General features: G+C 44.2%; 1 long non-coding RNA gene across 1 annotated transcript in view; it reads right to left on the bottom strand.

Annotated features, from left to right (window-relative positions):
- LOC135173873 (uncharacterized) overlaps nt 1–12,884 on the bottom strand; it is a 44,587-nt gene extending 31,703 nt beyond the window's left edge. Inside the window, exons 1-2 of the long non-coding RNA XR_010301465.1 lie at nt 12,753–12,884; nt 12,453–12,658 (exon numbers count right to left, since the gene is read on the bottom strand). This is a non-coding gene — a long non-coding RNA (uncharacterized LOC135173873). The remainder of the gene's footprint in view (nt 1–12,452; nt 12,659–12,752) is intronic.
- Between the last annotated feature and the right edge of the window lie 5,153 nt (nt 12,885–18,037).

Raw genomic sequence — 18,037 nt, 5'->3', positions numbered from 1 at the left:
CAACACGATGTGTGTTCCATGGAGCAAATGCTTGTCAGTGATCATTCAAAATACACTAGTGAGAATTCAACACTAAGCAAGTGCCATACACAGTGACAAGAGAGACACTCACGGTGCTGCATCCATGCAGCTCTTTCAGAAGCAGCTTGATTGAGGGCAGTTGGGTCACCTGCATGATCTCCACTCATTCTGCTGGCCTCAGCCTGGGGAAGGGGCAGAGAAAGAGCTGTGTGGAAATCAACAAATCTGTTTATTGTCCTGATAATCTGGAATAAATTTGGCTCGTATCCAGAGGTGTTTTTTATTAGAGAATTGAGAGGGATTCTGACTCATTCAGGACTCTGGAATTAATCTCATTAGGCCTCTTGGATTTATGAACATCCAGCTTATATTCGAAGAGTCCCCTTATAATTTGAGTGTCTCTAATAGGGAATTTACTGCTCTTGCAGTAATTAACTTATGGGACCAAACAGCCCAAGATCATTGAGAAGTGAAGCACAGCAAAAACATGAAATGTCTCTCTTTTCTTCATGCTCATTTTTTATCTGATTTCCTCTTCATCAGTCATCAGTCCTATATTTACCTTAGAGCTGTTGTGGAGGCAGGGAATTAATGTGGCCAAGTCAGGAATTTATATAAAAACAGAGTTATTTTGTTTTCCCGAAAACCCACCCCCAAAACTATATACAGAAATTAATTTAGTTTTAATTACCAGTTTCAGTTTCAATTGAGAAGATCTACAAGGATACCATAGATAATTTGACTATTTTGGAAGTCAGAAGTTGGAAAAGGCTTTAATTATTAAATTATAGTGTTTCCACTTAATAATAAAGCTGAGCCACAATAATTCACAGTCAGGCTGGCTGAAAAGGGTGGTCCAGCTACTTGTCCTCCCGGGTTCTCTTTCAGAAGCCATAGGAGAGTCCTTAAGACCTGTTGAGTCTGCTTAAAGGGTGATAATGGTGGGAAGGCATCCTTCGATGCAGAGTGCCAGGGGCTCCTTCTGTAGAATCTATCCAGGAGGGGGCGAGAACTCTCAGGCAGGCACAAATGCTCAGGCGGGAGCAAACTCTAAGGTGGGAACCCCAAGGCAGGAAGTCCCCCAATATTTATACCCTTCCTAGACAAAGAACAGAGTTACCACTTCCTAGGCGCAAAGACCACAGCCAATCACAGCCCGATTCCAGCGCGGGCATTGCACGGGGCACCTTTTGTGCCAGAAGGGCCTCTTGCTGTTAGCAGGGCAGGGGGAGAGACAGGTCTTTTTGCACCTTTTCCTCTCCCTTTCAAGCCACAGAGGGAGAGGAATTTAGGGGTATACAGGACTCCAGGACAAGACCTCCTCTTGCTGTTAGCATATTTCAAAAAGCATTGGGTTTTTGTTGTTGTCTGACAGAATACTGACTAGTTCCAACTCTAACTGAGCTTTAGCCTTTCACGATTTCTCCCTCCCTGTGTGAACCACAGCTCTATAGTTATCTGTGAAGCTTTGATACTGCTTCTAGAGATAACTGTTTTTTCCACCTGACTTCCAAGAAGAGTTCCCTGTCCAGCCAAGATGGTCTTCTTCCCCCCTATCTTGCCTTTCAACATGATGGGATTGCCTACCTTTGTGCTTTTAAAAGGTGGTTCTTTCAAACTGAGCAGATCTCATGGACTCCTACACCCTCAAAAGCAGATCCCCAGAGACACTGCTAAATAACTCCCCGAGTTGCTTAAAGTTTGCTCTTTTAGTGTTCAGGGTATCAATAATGCTGACATTTTTCTCATTACACCACAAAATTAAAACTTAATTTCTTTGTGATCACTATGGCCAAGAGAGCCTTCTGCCATCACATTTCCTGCAAGAACTCTGGCAAGAACTTCCTCCTAACATCCAGCCTATGCCTCCCCTGGCACAGTTTGACACTGTGTCCCCTTGTTCTGTTGCTGGTTGCCTGGCAGAAGAGACCAACCCCACCTGGCTATAGCCTCCCTTCAGGTATTGTAGGCAGCAATGAGGTGTGCCCTGAGCCTCCTTTTCTCCAGGCTGCACACCCCCAGCTCCCTCAGCCTCTCCTCACATGGCTGTGCTCCAGGCTCCTCACCAGCTTTGTTGCCCTTCTCTGGACCTCCCTTGAATTGAGGCACTCAAGGTGTGGCCTGACCAGTGCTGAGTATGGGGGAAGAATAACGTCCTTTGTCCTACTGGCCACACTCTTCCTGATCCAGGCCAGGATGCCATTGGCTCTCCTGCCCACCTGGGCACACTACTGGCTCATGTTCAGCTACTATCTACCAGTACCCACAGGTCCCTTTCTGCCTGGCTGCTCTCAGCCACTCTGTCTGCATCCTGTAGTGCTGCTTGGGGTTGTTGTGGCCAAAGCGTAGAACCCTTCACTTGGCCTTGTCACATCTCATCCCATTGGCCTCTGCCCACCCATCCTGTGCCTGGCCAGGTCCCTCTGCAGGGCTCTCCTACCCTCCAACAGATACACACCTGCTCCTAGCTTGGTGTCATCTGCAAACTTACTGATGCTGGACTCAATTCCCTCATCCAGATCATCAATAAAGATATTGAACAGGACTGGGCCCAGCACTGATCCTTGGAGTACACCACTAGATCTTCAATAAACTTCAGGAATGTTCCACCCTTACTTGTCCCAGCAGTGACATTATAGTATTCACAGAGTATTCACAGATGACATGTAGGAAGGTGAAAAAAACCCCATAAGCACAAGGACTATCAATACAGATATTTCTCCCCACTGCCTACAAAATAACTCACCAGTGCTGTTATCTTGGTTGGGTGATTGATAGTAGATACTCACATCTTCTTTGTTTTCCATCCCCCTAATCCTCACCCACATGCTCTTACCCAGACCTCTCAAACTAACTTTAAGGGCTGTAGAGTCAAACTAATCCCATGCATACAGTAAACACCCTCCACACCACCTGCCCTGTCTATCCCTCCTGAGTAGCCAGTTCAGCTCGCCTAAGCAGTGATTCTCTCTTACTATTCTTCTGCAGAAGTGACATTAAAACTTGTGTATATAAGCTCCATATTCACAAGAGAAAATATGATTTTGACATGCAAGCATAGCAATTGCTATAAAAAAATATCTTTTCCTTCAGTCTGGTGACATATGAAATTTGACAAGACTCAAGATTTTGATAATCATCTCTCTAAGAACACAAATTTCTCCCTGAGTGTTCCAAAAGCACTTCAGTCACAACTGAGCACAAACAAGCACAGCCCATTCCATAAGGCTCTGCAGATAAAACATTGCTGTTTCCCATTGCACTTGGAAACTGAATTCTGGAAATCTAGTCTGGGAATACTACTAGTCAGTCTTGACATATGATAGAGTAATAAAAGGTTATCTTCAAGAGCTAGCCACAGATGTTGTGAGTACCCACTCAAACATGAGATTGGCAGGTTGGGAATCAGCTCCTCTGATTTTAGATAGCTACACTGCAGATACTTATATTAAAAAAAAAAAAAAAAAAGAGATCCCGCTGTAAGAGTAAAAACAACATTCACACTGTCCTAAGGTAGAGATCAGCAGACACCTTTAGACTTCATTGACTGTACTGGCTAGGGTCTCAGCTCAATTTCCTATACAAGGGTGACTTAAAGATATTTAAAATGCTGTAAGCATCTTTAGCACCAGGAACGTAGCAGGTACAACACAGGACCTATGAGCAGCCTTGCCCTTCTGAAGGGACAGCTGGAACCCACAGAACACGCCTGTAGAATCTCAGATCATGGCCAGATGATGCCAAGGAGAAGGCTAATGCATTAAGCCCTTGATATCCACTCGTATCTCTAATTTCAATTTCCCAGAGACTCAAATATAGTTGATAGAACCAATAACAATTTATAGGATGCCCTTCCCTCATCCCCCTTCTATCCCAAATGAAAAGGAATTAGATGGAGAGAGAGAGGGAGGTATGCAGACCCAAATAAATAATCTCACTGCAATTTGGAAGCTAAAAGAAGTTTAACAATAAATACAAGGTATATGAGGTAAGGAAGTTACGAAGGTATAGGGAAGGGAAAACAAGGTACAAAACATGTAAATCTACAATCAGATTTGATGGCAATGGGTTTTGCCCACCTCGTGGTGATGATGGCCACGTGGTGAAACAATAAGCAGCAGGGAACAGGAATGGTGATGCAAGCAGACAGGCAGGGAGAAAGAACAGGAAGTCCCTCTGCTTCCTGTCCATAGGCAGGAAGGGGGAGTGGGCTAATCATCACCTGGCAGTGTTCAGACCCACTCTTGGGGAGGGATCAAGACCTCCTGGGGATCAGGTTCAAGATCATTCCCCCCAGGAGGGTCAACCCTGTACAACTCACTTTAATGGCTATGAGAACACCTAGTCCAAACATGGAAACAGACACTAGTGAGATGTACCTCACCCTAATTTTACTTCCCCCTTCTTCCAGGGAGGTTTGTATTCTGTATCCCCATATCCAAGACCCAGTGGGAACATTCTCCATATATTATATAGCTTGGGGAGTTAAAAGCCAATATTTGGGCTAAAGAATTTTTTTCTGTTTCTTATTCTTACCATCTCCATTTGTCAAGCTCCAAGAAACACAATGCAATATACTGATTTAAAGACGTTTTTGACATTCTGTTGATTTCCAGTAAACACTTAAAGTAATATATGATGCTTCTAAATAATATAAGACATCTGATGAAGAAGACATATTTTGAAACTAGCTATCAAAGAGTAAATATACAGCTCCACCTGTTACTCCTGCTTTCTCATTTGTAGAATCAGTGAATCAACCAGGTTGGAAGAGACCTCCAAGATCATCAAGTTCAACCTATCACCCATCCCTGGCCAATTAACTAGACCATGGCACTAAGTGCCTCTCTAGGCTTTGCTTGAACACCTCCAGACACGGTGACTCCACCACCTCCCTGGGCAGTCCATTCCAATGCCAATCACTCTCTCCAGCAACAGCTTCCTCCTAACATCCAGCGTAGACCTGCCCTGGCATAGCTTGAGACTGTGTCCCCTTATTCTGTTGCTGCTTGCCTGGCAGAAGAGACCAACCCCACCTGGCTACAACCTTCTTTCAGGTAGTTTTAGACAGCAATGAGGTCTGCCCTGAGCCTCCTCTTCTCCAGGCTGCACATTCTCAGCTCCCTCAGCCACTCCTCACAGGGCTGTGCTCCAGGCCCTGTTGCAGCTGTCAGCTGCTGCAGAAGACATGGTCAAAGCCCTCACAGATCAATGTGATCACAAGCAATGCCACATGGACTCCAGACCAATTCAATGTGAATTATGCCAGAGACTCCTTATTGATCATTTTGGCTCTCATTATATAGTCTTGATCATTAGAGCACACACCCACACATTAGCATAATTAGGCAAGAACAGCCCAGTCTGTCTGCATAAACCACACCTTGTTTTCCTCATTAACGAAATGTGCGTTATCTATTCTTTCTGAGATAAGGTAGCCAGCAGCTGCTGGGAACCAAGGCCACCACTCGTTTATTATTAGTCTTCTCACTTTCTATTCCCACAGTTCCCCCTTTTTGTTTCAAAATGCAGGCAGTGCTTCTTATTCACTGTAGGGTTCTTACAAAAGATAACGACACAGCACCTTAAACATTGCTAACAGAAGATAGGTATTCCTCATATTTGCCAATGAGTAGGTTTGGCCCTAATAACAGAGATTGAACTGGTTTCCATTTTTACAGTTGCCCAATCATTAAAACAGAATTGCTGCAAGCTTGTGAAATACCTAAATTTGTTAAGCATGATCAAAGCCTATGCACACACAACCATTTCTAAGTATACATATGTCAGTATACATTTCGGTTTCTTGCCGCAGCCACCTGAGCAAGACTTCTGCTCACTGCCAAAAAACAGACTGAACATGACAACCTGGTACCCATCAAAGAGACCTGTGAGCATACATAAACAAACCCAAGCACATTCATTCCCTAGGCTAACAAATCCATTGGCCTTCTCTAGGGTGAACTTCTCTGTGTGATTTATCTGGAGAATTTTTTAATTTCCTTCTCTCTCTTTTTCTCTCTCTCTCTCTTTTTTTTTTTTTTAATGCAATGGTGTCAAATTAACATAAGCAGGTGCTAAGTAAAATATCTGAGCATAAAACTTGCATAAGCATGATGGTATCTTTGAATAATTTCAGTGGCCTGTTACAAGCCATCTTTTTGAAGTGTGGCATCATTTTATGCCACAGAAAACCAACACCTAATTTGGTGTGAAAACTAAATCAAATAATCTTTGCCATGTTAACATTGCCAGTATCACAACCATGTTACCTCTCTTTTGTTTTGTTTTCACATGATCCATATCCTTAAAAAGAAAAACTCTAAGAAAAAATATCCTATAACGTTCCTATTATCCTATATCCTATAATATCTCTATTATAAACTCTTAGCCTTAACTTTATAAATGCAAGAAATCAATTAAGTAAAAGTTAAAACCACTTAAAATCAGTACTGAGGGAAAAAAAAAGAAATCCAAGAAGATATTACATTACATAGAGATCTTTAGAAATACCAAGGTACCCAGAAAAAGACCTTGAATCAGTCATCACAAAAGGAGAATAATCAACATACTCACAAAACAACTTCTTACCATAATATTTCATTATATTAACTATTGATTATGTTTCAGCTGCCAATTACTTAACATACTCTATTTTAATTACCTACTCTATTCTAATTACCTAAGCCTTATCACGATTACCCTGCTAAAATTATTCCAGAACTTAATATTCTATTACAATTATGATATTCTATTACAATTAACAACTTAATCTCTTATCCAGTAAACTCTTAAACTCTAAAATCTATTACAATCAAATGCCAAAAACGTTATCAGGATTTTGGGTCACAAAACGTTATCACAAAAGCAGCACTGTGCCTTTAAATGCGAAGTGCTTCTCTGCAGAAGCCGCCAAAGAAGATAAACTGCAAGAAGACGGGGAGGGGACCCCGCTGAGCTGGTGCCGGGGGGGGGGTGGGGCACTTCCCAGTGCCAGGCCATTCCGTGCGCCCAAGTGAGGGATCGGGAAGGCGGAAAACGGCCCCGCTGAGCTCCGCCGCGGGGGGAGGGACGGCGCAAACTGTGCTAGGTGAAAAGAGCCAAGGAAAACCCGAAAAAAAAAAAGCTAAACCAAGGACCAGCTCACCCTGCAAGCTCCTGTTGCTTCAGAGCTTTTAAGTCTCTGGGGTTTTTTTTCCCGCAAACTTTATGATGCGATCTGAGATGAAGTGGGGTGGTGCTGTGGTGTCTCCTGCTGGAATGTTGCCACGGTTTGACCCATCTTTGCCAGGACCCACCAGGTGCCATCCCCTTTGTCGGTAGTCTCGACCAGCCATTTTCACTTCTGCGAGACCTTTAACACAGCTCTGTGTGCCATTGTCATGGTAATTTGTAACACCTTGGCTCAAAAAAGGCCTGTTTGATAGCTTACATATGCAAATGGCCTAGATCCCTGAAGCCTTTACAGTTGAACTCCGTGTAAGGGGTCTGTGTTCTGCCTTTTGTATAGGCTGCAAAAAATTGTAGTTGCTGAGAGGGAGTAAGTATGGTATTAATAACTGAGCTGTAAATAAATGCTGCGGTAACAATTGAGTGAAACTGAGTCAGGAGCCCGTAAGTTGTTTATCATCTGTTTAGCCCTTTCAATTACTTTCCAGTCTCACGGAGCCCACTGCCCTCCCCCCCGAGCCCCCGTAACCGCAGGAAATGCTCCTGGAAGCGTTTCACAGGTCCCACAGCCCCGGTCCTGAGCAATGGGATATTAAGGGACATGGGACATAGCCCTGGGGCAAGCCTTGTAGGATTTAACGAAAAGGAGATGGGGGTGCTGGCAAGTAATTAGCATTGTACTCATCCACTCTCTCCACTGGCTCATTCTTAGCCTTCCAACTTCTAGAGTCTGTCAGGAAGGTCTTTCAGCTGTGTGTCTCAACCCGGGAGATTGGGATTTGTCTTCTTAGGGGCAAACCACGGGCATCAGCGGTGTGGAGGACGGCAAGGGTTGAGACAGGGACTGCTTTCCCTTGGAGCTGTCGGTACTGGAGGAGGACGAAGAGTGGAGGATGTTAAAATTGAGCCACCAAAAACTTAGAGATAAGTTTAAGGAGTTTTATTTTGGCAAGCAAGGAGCAGCGCTGGGCGCAGGGGAATTTATCTCCACAGCTGCGCACTGTACACATGCAGCTGCAGGGTTTTTATTTCCCGCTCACATACATATTCACAAAGCAGTGTAATACATATTTTATCATTTCCCGAAAACAGTTGCATTTTTTTCCTGGAACTGTTGCGCATGCGTGCTAATCCGCCTGGGGTTCTCTCTGGTGGTCGTGAGGCTGAAGTAACGAGTCTTCCTCAAGTGTCTTTGTGACTCAGCTATTTGCGTCATCACAGTTGCCTGCTTTACGGTCTTCTTATCTACCCTGCTCATGGTGGTTTCTGTTATCGTTCATCCCTAGCCTTGCTCAGTGAGCTCTGGCACACCCCTGTTTTGTTCATGTCCCCTATTCACAGGGGGCTATCTCTTCACAGCGCTTTCTGTTATCTCTCGTAGGTTCCAACGTCTCCAAATTAGTTAGCTCAGACACTCCCTGCTCTGCCATTCACATAGTGACATATTTTAATTTTCTCATTTTCTTATATTCTGCTTTGCCATTCTTTTATTGACACGGGAACCATTTTTCACAAGGGCACTCCGGAATGGTGTCCGGTTCCCTGTCAGTTGATCTTTTTCTTTTAAGTTCTCCTCTGCTTTTCACACTTTTGTTTTGGTTGATCAGTTCCTTGCCATAGCAGGAGCTTTGCGGTGTTGCGGTGTTGAGAAGGGGACTCAAACAGTGGAAGTTCCACTGCTCCCTTTGGGAGCGAAAGTTGCAAATGCTAATTGCGGCAGCAATTCTGTCATAGATGTCAGGGTGTCAGAGATCAATCACCATGGAAGAATGAGTTTTACAGTCTCTTTTGGAGCCCTGGTTTGTTTCTTTTCTTCAGGGCCTTTCCCACCGTCTCCCAGGTGGCAACTTCAAAGCCCCTTGGGGGATCAAACAATCGTTCCTTTGTCCAGCAAAATACAGCCTTCAATGTCTCATAGAGACACCTCTCATATAGAGAAAAAATTTGGGGGGAGCTTCACGCACTGCTTCTTCTTCAAGCGTGGATCCCCTTCTCCCCCTCGACTGCTCACCTGATCAGGGTGCGTATCTTCAATTGGTCCCCGGGGCAGAGACCGCTTCGGTCAGCTTCCTACTTCCTCTTCTCTCTCTCTCTCTTCTACTGTCCACACATCTTCACCAGGAGAATTTACAGCTTTTAGAGGAAGGTCAAATCCCACTGTTGGGATGCCAGACATTGCAGCTGTCAACTGCTGCAGAAGACATGGTCAAAGCCCTCACAGATCAATGTGATCACAAGCAATGCCACATGGACTCCAGACTAATTCAATGTGAATTATGCCAGAGACTCCTTATTGATCATTTTGGCTCTCATTATATAGTCTTGGGCATTAGAGCACACACTCACACATTAGCATAATTAGGCAAGAACAGCCCAGTCTGTCTGCATAAACCACACCTTGTTTTCCTCTTTAATGAAATGTCCATTATCTTTCTGAGATAAGGTAGCCAGCAGCTGCTAGGAACCAAGGCCACCGTTCATTTGTTATTATTCTTCTCACTTTCTATTCCCACAAGGCCACTCACCAGCTTCATTGCCCTTCTCTGGACACATTCCAGTATCTCAACATCTCTCTTGAATTGAGGAGCCCAGAACTAGACACAGTTTTCAAGGTGTAGCCTGAGCAGTGTTGAGTACAGGGGCAGAATAACCTTCCTTGTCGTACTGGCCACACTCTTCCTGATTCAGGCCAGGATGCAATTGTCTCTCGTGGCCAGCTGGGCACACTGCTGGCTCATGTTCGAGGCACTTGGCCTTGTTCAATCTCATCCCCTTTGCCTCTGCCCACCCATCCAGCCTGCCAAGGTCCCTCTGCAGGGCTCTCCTACCCTGCAACAGATCCACACCTGCTCCTAGCTTTGTGCCATCTGCAAACTTACTGATGCTGGACTCAATCCCCTGGTCCAGGTCATCAATAAAGATATTGAACAGGACTGGGCCCAGCACTGATTCCTGGGGCATGCCCTTAGTGACAGCTGCCAGCTGGATGTTGTGCCATTCACCACCACTCTCTGGGCTGGACCCTCCAGCCAGTTCTTGACCCATTTCCAAGTGAAATATCTCTTGATACTAGAGTGAGTTTCACAGGTAAGCGTCTGGTAAATTAACCTGCTGAAAGCCCATGGCAAAAATACTTGACTATAGCTGGCTGTGCAGCAACAGTTTACCACAGGATTTGTTTAAAAAGCATCAAGAAAATGATAGGCCTTTGTGAGCTATCCAGAGGTATTCCAGCAAGACTATTTGGTCTGTGAACTGGAGACATTTCCCTTTGTCATGATTAGTCTTTGACTCTTCTTATAGCTTTGTCTGCCCCTCTTTCTTCACATTTTGGGCCTTCAGTCTCCTAACTAGGTTTTGGATTGATAATCTACCCTTCTTTACGACAAACACACGAGACAGGCAGTAGTTCACCCTGACACTGTTTCATTTTTCTACTCTGTTCCTTAAACCTTGTCTAAAGAAAATGTTAACACAAACAATTAAGAATATTTTTCATTTAAGCAAAAGTCCTACAGAGTAGCAGGTATGGGAGGTTTGGCTACAGTCCCCAAAACAGGTTCATGTAATTTACTGTATTGTGGTCCTTTCTACAGCTTCATTTATGAGCTGTAACTGAAGGAACTGCTTAACAATTTTCTTTGATGAAGACTGTGAATGAAGAACTCACACAGAATCACAGAAAAAGACCCCATGGATCATCAAGTCCAACCATTGACCCTACTGTACATAAGTTCACCCCTAAACCATATCCCCAAACACCATATCTAAATGATCTTCAAACACACACAGTGTTCCCTATATTTTCTGAGTGGAGTTTTTTTTCAGATCTTGCTAAAACCAAAATTGGTCCCCTGCAAGTTTCCCCAAGTAGAGACTTCAGCTTGCTGCCTGAGCTGATAGATGTAAGACAAATTTAAGGTTCTGTGGGAAAAAAACTTGTATAGGATGAGAAATAATGAGTATAGGCAAATTGCGTCCTTGATGGGAAATACATTTAAAAAACACAGACCATGTGACTAATAGACTGATATTAAATAATATTACTCATCATCATAGGGAATTACTCATCACTCATAGAGAATAATACAGAAGAACAGAAAATACTGCAAATGCAGAAGTAGTATTTTCTCGTTTCCCTAAGACAGTCATCCAGCACTTCTATTGGAGGCTGTTGCATTAGATTGTCAGTCTTGTTACCATTTTAAAGGTATCCCAAAACTTCTTAAAAAGAATTTTCATAGGCCAGGTTGACATCATCATCTCCCTATACTGACTTTGAACTTGGCCTCATATTCTAAAAGAATAAGCTTCTCCAGTGATGGGAAAGCCAATCCAATCTACTATGTAACCCTTCTCAGCAAAAATGTAAGTGTTCTTAAGGTGTTCAGGGAGAGCATCAAACTGACATCACAGAATCACAGAACATTAGGGGTTGAAAGGGGCCTCAAAAAATCATCTAGTCCAACCCCCTTGCCAGAGCAGGATCACTTGTACCAGATCACACAGCAGTGCATCCAGAAGGGTTTTAATATCTTCAGAGAAGGAAACTCCACACCCTCCCCGGGCAGCCTGTTCCAGTGTTCTGTCACCCTCACATTGAAAACACATTGTTTACATGGAACCTCCTATGCTTCAACTTCCATCCATTGCCCCTTGTCCTGTCATTGGGCATCAATGACAAGAGCCTGACTGGAGTATCTTAAGAGGACCTACAAGAAAGCTGGTGATGGACTTTTTAGGATGTCAGGTAGTAATAGGACTAGGGGGGAATAGAGCAAAGCTAGAAGTGGGTAGATTCCAATTGGATGTTATGAAAAAGTTCTTCACCATGAGTATATTGAGACACTGGAACAGGTTGCCCAGGGAGGTGGTGGAGGCCCCATTCCTGGAATTTTTTAAGGCCAGGCTGGATGTGTCTCTGAGCAACCTGATCTAGTGTGAGGTGTCCCTGCCCATGGCAGGGATCTTGGAGCTAGATGATCCTTGAAGTGCCTTACTGGCGTGACAATTCTATGACTCTGTGACATCACTTACCGTTTACTCTTGTGGGTAGAACAGACTTGGCTTAGGGAAAACTAATTTATTGCCAGCGAGTGGTGAGAAACAAATTAATAGAACATATTTCCTCCCTGCTTTCCCAAGCTCAGCTTCTTCAGACTCTTCTGTCTCCTTCTGAGTAGTAGAGGGGGGATGGGGAACGGGACGTGTCCTCAGCACATAACAGCTTTTCTTTGCCGCTCCTTCCTCTACACACTTACCTCCTCATCCAGAATAGGGCCTCTTCACAGGCTGCAGTCTTTCAGTCTAAGCCAACTCCAATGTGAGCTCTCTAAGTGTTGCAGTTGCATATCCATTTGCTCCAGTGCAATGTCCTTCATGGGCCGCAACATGGATATCTACTTTGGCATCGCTCTCTCCATAGGATTCATGGAAATATCAGCTCTAGTGCAGGCTTCTTCATAGGCTGCAAGGGAGTCAGCCCTCAGCACAATAAGGATATGAATCATTTGGAGCAGGTTCAGAGGAGGGCCACAGAAATAATCAAAGGGATAAAATACCTCTTCTGTGAAAGGATGCTCAGAGAGCTGGACATGTTCAGTCCAGAGAGGAGAAGGCTGAATGGTACTTAAAGGAGGCCTCTAAGAAAGATGAGGGCAGACTTTTCAGCTGAGCCTGTTGTGAGTATAGCTTTAGTGTAGATACAAGGAAGAAACTTTTAGCAATGAGAGAGGTGAAAGACTGAAGCAGGTTACTGAGAGAGGTGTCAAGGTATGCCAAAGTCAGCAGGAAGAGTTTCTTCAAGTATATCAGAGGCAAAAGGAACATTAGAGAAAATATGGGCATGCTGTTGAATGAGGCAGGTGCCATGGTGACTTGATGTCACTCCAGGCTTCACAAAGGGCAAGAAGGAACACCCAGGAAACTACAGGCCAGTCAGCCTCACCTCTATCCTTGCAAAGATGATGAAACATTAAAACCTTTCATCACAGTGGAGAGAAAGTATGTGCTACTTATTGCCCCCAAAGTGCACCTGGTTTTCTATACATAAAGAAGATGCTAATATCATACTGATCCATCTCTTATTGATGCCATTATTTGTTTTCAAGTCTTGTTTACTGAGATAAGCAAACACAAAATTCACTCCTAGCTTCTCTATAAGATATTAATGATGCTTCCATGCAAGAAAATAAAAAAAGAAACACTCTCAGAACTTGTCCTGGTTAGGGTGGATCCCTCCCCCGCTGGAATAAACTCACCACAGCACAGATTTTTTTTTTTGGAAAGTCAGGGAAAGATGAAATTGTATTTCTTATAGTTTTAATATAACAGTATAAAGAGAAATAAACTACTAGAGAAATATAATAACCTTAAAGAGGATGGGGAGGGGGTCAAGCAGCGGTGAAGCAGCAAAAGCAGCAGCAGCCAAAACAGCAGCGAGGGAATATAGCAATGGGCGCAGCTGAAGCGTCGGAAGCAGCAAGGGGCAGGTACAAGCTGTTGTGCTAGTTTGAGCCTAGCTGGGATATTTTGCTGAGAAGAATTAGATGATAGGCTCTGAACAGGAAACAATGGTGATGTCTGCTGCTCTCATAGGCTTGCTGAGATGCATAAGAACAAGACCATAAATATAGATAACACAGGTTTTGGGGCTGCACTTCTCTTTCTAACTTGCTGTCTGACTAATCCTTCTGCTTCCAAATCCCCTGGCCAATCTTCCAATCTCACCTTGAGCATAAGGCAAATTCTGGGGTAAAGCAGAGGAGTGGGAAGAAGGTGGAAGGGTGGTTGAGAGCCCCTCCTAGGGACTCTGGTTTCTGGGAGTGCTGTTGTGTTTCTGTATTACTTTTTAACCTGTGTATTTCTGTCTATAGCTGTATCTATTGTAAATACTTGCTTGTATATCGTGCTGAGATGTAAAGATAAAGCTTCATTCTCCAATTTCCAGATCAACTGAGTCTAGTCTGGCTGATTTTTCCAAAGTGTGGGGGAGCAGGTAACACCCAAACCATTATAGATGTGCTTCTAGACACAAAGGTCTTGATGCTCCAATGAAATTATATTGTTGCCATTATATGGCCTATCTCCAGAATGTTCGCCTCCCCCCTCAGAGCTTCTACTTCTAAGTTTCTCTCTTGTGAATATTTTAATGTTTGAGCTAGAAATCTAACTCAAACGGCCCCAGAACACCAACAAATGAACTAACCAAACTAAGCATATCCAATACTATTACAGCAGTTGTGCAGTTCTTTCTTCTCAAGGTGAACCTGAGCAGCCTGTTTATTCAAATAATTAGTTGATAAGTTTTGGAACTCAAAGGGATTATTTACTTTGCTTTAATAGCATTCAAAAGCATTAAGCTCTTTGGTAGGTTAAGCACCATTTTAAAATGCATTCTATTTCACTAATATTTTTGTGTCATCTCTTGAAGACATTAGGAAAATACAGAACTGGGTCCAGCTAATCTTTTTGACTGGTATTTGTAAAACTTTATAAAGTTCCCTTTCTTATCTAAGTACCTAAAATTTGGCCTGATCAGGACAAATCAGTTCCCAGGCGTCTCTTGAAATCTGAGCTTGAATTAGTCTGTTCAAGAAAAAATGAGAAAAGCCCAGAAGAAATTGGAGTGGTGGTTGTGGTGGTGGAGTTTCCAACAACTATTTACAAATTTCTATTTCAGGGTAATATGTTGAAGCTGCCAAGAAAAAGAAAGCTGACACTGCAGAAGGTGCAAAATCATGTGAAGAGTACTTGTGCTTTGTAGCAGGAGACTAAAATGTGTTTGAATACTCTTTGCTACCAAAAATACCTGTATCTAATACTAAATCTTCTGGGAGAAAGAAAATAAAACCCAAACAATTACAGGCTCACAGGATGTTAGGGGTTGGAAGGGACCCAAGGAGATCATTGAGTCCAACACCCCTGCCAGAGCAGGACAATACTATCTAACACAGATCACAGAGGAACACATCCAGACAGGCCTTGAAAGGCTCCAGAGAAGGAGACCCCACAACCTCTCTGGGGAACCTGTTCCAGTGCTCTGTGACCCTTACAGTAAAGAAGATCCCCCTTGTGTTGAGGCAGAACCTCCTGTGCTGTAATTTACACCCATTGCTCCCTGTCCTATCCCAGGGAGCAAGTGAGCAGAGCCTGTCCCCCCACTCCTGGCCAGCCCTCAGATATTTACAAACATTTATCAAATCCCTTCTAAGTCATCTCTTCTCCAGACTAAAAAGTCCCAAGTCTCTCAGCCTCTCCTCATAAGGTAGTGCTGTCATCCTTGTAACCCTCTGCTGGACACTCTCCAGCAGATCCCTGTCCGTCTTAAACTGGAGAGCCCAAAACTGAACACAGTATTCAAGATGGGGTCTCATCAGGGCACAGTAGAGGAGGAGGAGAACTTCCCTTGATCTCCTGGACACAGTCTTCCTAATACACCCCAGAATTCCCTTGGCTTTTTTGGCCACAATGGCACATTGCTGTGCCATGGTTAACTTGTTATCCATCAGGATCCAATTAGAGATTAGAGATTCCAATTAGAGATTTGTTCATGACAATCGGATTTCAGTAAGACCTTAAATTATAGTGTAAACTTCATTTGTGACAGAATTTTTTTATTCTGAAAACATGTACATTAGCTGTTTTATATATGTATGTAGTAGAGAAGCTTGAAGTACTTTAGTCATTATATTAATTTTGAAGTTATTGAATTATTGTGAAATATTATGAGTTTTGGCACACTGCATCATAAAGTACTGAATTATGGAATCGTAGAACTTTAGTGGCTGGAGAGAATGTCCAGAGATCATCGAATCCAACCCCCCTGCCAAGGCAGCTCCCCTAGGGTACTTTGCACAGGGATGCATCCAGGAAGGTTTTGAAAGTCTCCAGAGAAGGAGACTCCACAACCTCTCTGGGCAGGCTGCTCCAGTATAGAATCATACAATTATAGAATCATAGAATCAAGCAGGTTGGAAGAGACCTCCAAGATCTTCCAGACCAACCTATCACACAGCCCCGTCCAATTAGCCAGACCATGGCACTAAGTGCCTCAGCCAGCCTTTGCTTGAACACCTCCAGGGACGGCAACTCCACCACCTCCCTGGGCAGCCCATTCCAGTGCCAATCACTCTCTCTGTGAAGAACTTCCTCCTAACATCCAGCCTAGACCTCCTCTGGCACAACTTCAGACTGTGTTCCCTTGTTCTGCCTGGCTGGTTGCCTGGCAGAAGAGACCAACTTCACCCTGCTACTCTGTGACTCTCACTGTAAAGAAGTTTCTCCTCATGTTGAGCTGAAAACTTCTGTGTTCCAGTTTGTAGCCATTGCTCCTTGTCTTATTGCTGCTGAGCAGTGAGAAGAGCATGCCCCCATCCAGTTGACACCTACCTTTCAGATATTTTTTTATTTACATACATATATATATTAAAGGTATAATACACTAGAAAAAACCTGAAAGAAATCTACTCAGTCATTACATTGCATTGTCAGACTACTGCAATACTTGGAGTTTGAAAGCTAGAGAAGTAATAGCACAAAAGCTGCATTCTCAGAAAAGTATCAATCAGATTGCCTTGCTCATTCCCTTAAAAAATAATTTTAAAAAAAGGACACTTTTCTAAAGCTCCCAAAAAGGTAAATTCATAAGCAGGAAACAGTCAGCTCTGAGATGCTCCTGTGTTGCTTAACATAGGCTACTTAATCTCTACTCATTTTTGAGATCTGGATGCTTTCTTCAAAAGTTTGTCTTCCTTAGAATCAGCCAGTGGGACTATGAAGATCACCTTGTTCTCTCCCCCTGCCATGGGCAGGGACACCCTACCCTAGTGCAGCCTGGACACAGCCTCATCCAGCTTGGCCTTAAACACCTCCAGCAATGGTACCTCAAACACTTCTCTGGGCAACCCTTTCCAGGTTCTCACCACTCTCATGCTCAACAACTTCCTCCTCACGTCCACTCTGAATCTCCCCACCTCCAGCTTTGCTCCATTCCCTCTAGTCCTCTCACTCCCTGAGAGACTAAAAAGTCCTTGTCCAGCTTTTTTGTAGGCCTCCTTCAGATCCTGGAAGGCCACAAGAAGGTCACCTGGGAGCCTCCACTTCTCCAGACTGAACAGCCCCAACTCTTTCAGTCTGTCCTCATAGCAGAGCTGCTCCAGCCCTCTGAGCATCCTCGTGGCCCTTCTCTGGACATGCACCAACATCTCCACATCCCTCTTATAATGAGGGCTCCAGAACTGGATGCAGTACTCCAGGTGGGGTCTCACCAGAGTGCAGTAGAGAGGGAGAATCACCTCCCTCACCCTGCTGGCCACACTTCTCCTGATGCAGCCCAGGCTCTGGTTGGCCCTGCATGCTGCAAGGGCACACTGCTGGCTCATGTTGAGCTTCTCATCCACCAGCAGCCCCAAGTCACTCTCCTCAGGGCTGCTCTCCAGCCACTCACTGCCCAGCCTGGATTTATGCTTGGGATTGCCTTCACCCAGATGCAGGACCTTGCACTTGGTCTTGTTGAACTTCATGAGGTTGGTTTCATAGTAGTATCATAGTATCATAGTATCATCAGGGTTGGAAGAGACCTCACAGATCATCGAGTCCAACCCTTTACCACAGACCTCAAGGCTAGACCATGGCACCAAGTGCCACGTCCAACCTTGCCTTAAAGTGCCCCAGGGACGGCGACTCCACCACCTCCCCGGGCAGCCCATTCCAGTGTCCAATGACTCTCTCAGTGAAGAACTTTCTCCTCACCTCGAGCCTAAACCTCCCCTGGCGCAGCCTCGTCACCCTTCTCTGGACACGCTCAAGCATCTCAACATCCCTTTTAAACTGGGGAGCCCAGAAC

Source organism: Pogoniulus pusillus, chromosome 3 (assembly GCF_015220805.1).
Source record: "Pogoniulus pusillus isolate bPogPus1 chromosome 3, bPogPus1.pri, whole genome shotgun sequence".
In the NCBI taxonomy this organism is placed as follows: Eukaryota; Metazoa; Chordata; class Aves; order Piciformes; family Lybiidae; genus Pogoniulus; species Pogoniulus pusillus.
This window is presented reverse-complemented; position numbering and strand designations above follow the sequence as displayed.